This window comes from Fusarium tjaetaba, assembly GCF_013396195.1.
Source record: "Fusarium tjaetaba strain NRRL 66243 chromosome Unknown NRRL66243_c0000496, whole genome shotgun sequence".
NCBI classification, from domain to species: Eukaryota; Fungi; Ascomycota; class Sordariomycetes; order Hypocreales; family Nectriaceae; genus Fusarium; species Fusarium tjaetaba.
In genome coordinates, this window is record NW_023501692.1 from 49,762 (window position 1) to 52,131 (window position 2,370).

Consider the following 2,370-nt stretch of genomic DNA (forward strand, 5'->3'; position numbering starts at 1 on the left):
TCAACTGCAAATAACACTTCTTTGGCTCCCTGAACGTATTTCAGTATGGAGATCCGTTTATCCTTTTCCATCGCTGGAAAAGTTGCAGCCAAAGCTCACTTACGGTCCCCGTGCCCAATTGTCATTGTGAAAGCATAGGGCATTGCATCTTCACATGAGAAACTAAAGTGCTGATTGTCAGTCTCGGTCACGGTATACGAGAATGGGATGGATGGCTGATGGGCTTAGACCTGAGCAAATACTTTGAGGAGACAAATATCGGGAGGAGAGGAGGAGAGTTGCTTAGTCGACAAGTTCGTGTGGCTCTTTTGAAGATCCTGGGGAAGACTAATAATGTACGCCATGGTCAAAGTGAACTCTCTCTCAGGAGCTGAAAAGGGGAGAAATCTGGCAATCTGCGACCTCTGTTGTTGCTTCGCAAAAGCGAACTGTACAGACGTCACGAAAAGAAATTGTTGCGATAGCTTCCTTATTCTTAGGCTGTTTAAAGCAGGTGCGTTTAATTTAAAAGACAATCCCAGTAAGCCGCGAGCAGAACAGTGTGCATTGAGCTTGACGAGACTCTACGGACTCCCATGTTGTGTAAGCCATGTCAGCCCCTTTCCTGACATTATGGATTTGTTCTATGTCTTTTGATAAAGCCACATGGCACAAGTACTTGTTATAGAGAGCCTCTATCCCAAATGCACCTGGGGCCGTCTTCCGATTCTTCCCCCAGCATTTCAGAAGACAAAACTTCCTTCCGAGGACCGTCACCCCTCGATCTCATTACCCTCCAGGACACAGCACGGGTATCTCAACACCATTGTCAGACCATGCACCAAAGACCGAAGCACCTGTACAATGGATATCGCGCAGCTGTGATTCTTGTTCTTCAAGGCCAGTGGCCACTGAGTAACCACTTCACAATTCGATCCCGATGCCTGTATCTCAGTCTTTCCTCAAACACTGTCAGCTTGCCCTACACCTGTATTCAACTCTTCGGGTGATAGCATGTGCAACGCGGAACCGCATCCTCAAACAGGCGAACCAACGTCGGTATGTCCATCTTGTCCGTGCCATAGAATGCATCTTTGAACACCCAAGCCGCAAGTCGCCAACAAAAACCTATGACACTTTTATGTGCCTCTATCAGTAAGTGCTGTACGCTCCTGTTGACGTACTCCTGATCTCTATACTTATGACGGAATAGAGAGAGCACCGAGTGTCGACCTAGATCTCCCTTGCGTGTAACGCAAAAGAATGCCGGATCCACTTGAAAGCTGCTTCTTAATTTGATGCGATGGGTAACGTAGAGGGTCTCGCAGGCTGGGCAGTGCTCACACATCGATATCGAGTGATGTTGGTCCGGGTATGCTGTAAGGATTGGTTATGCATGCTGGCGACAGTGGTCTGGGGACTTACCGCAAACAAACCCGACCTCTATCTGCTCTGATATATCTGGGACAGTCCAGACTGGCCTTGGGGATGGAGCGGTGACTGGATGTCGGATAAATTCAAAGAATGCTTCGCTACCAAAACTTGTGCCGCACAGCGAGTTCAAGACAGTGCAGATCTCTTCAGCGTAGATCAAAAGGGGTAGGGGTAGGTTGTCGCTGTCTGGCAGTGGTGGCCAGCATGGCTGAAGTGGATTCGAGTTACCAGCGTCGATGGGCACTGTTGTCGCAGGGGTACCACTAAATCCAGTCTCGATTTTTATTTCCCCGCTTAGAGGGGGTAGCGTGCCAAGTGGCGGCGCTGGGGCTTGTGGTGTCGGTTCAACGGGGGATTGAGTTTGCTCGGTTTTTATCGCAGTAACGCTGGGTTGAGTACCGGGCTGGGCTTGAGGTACCGGTGCTGGTTGCGAAGGCCGAAGTGGTGGAGGAAAACCGACACAATCTGAAGGGATGCCGAAACCCTACTCGTAACCCCGGTCGTCCATGATGGGAATTAATGATTAAGGATGGCGAAGAAAAAATGACAAGCAGAAGACATACGGTATGAGATGATGCTGCTGGTGAAATGGAGTGGGGATCGCGGAAGCTGAAGATAAGGAAAATCGAAGGAGCGAGATTTCACCTTCTCTTTCCGCCCTTTCTCCAGCATCGCAGAAGCAGCACCAGGGCAAATCGCGGAAAGCCTCTCCTTATTGCGTCGCTTCAATGCTGATGATCTAAGTAGTGGTGCAGAAGAATCGTAATGGGCTTTAGATACCTTGTCGTTACTGCTCACAATCACGTAGTTCGAGTGAGATGCGTAGCCCGGTCCTATAGACTACCCTGGACAGAGCTGGCACAGGCGACGATCTAGCAACACTCAGGAACGAAGAGGAAGTCTGGTCGCTGCTCAGTCTTGTGTCAGTGAGAGGTGATGAAAATAAACAATGTACGG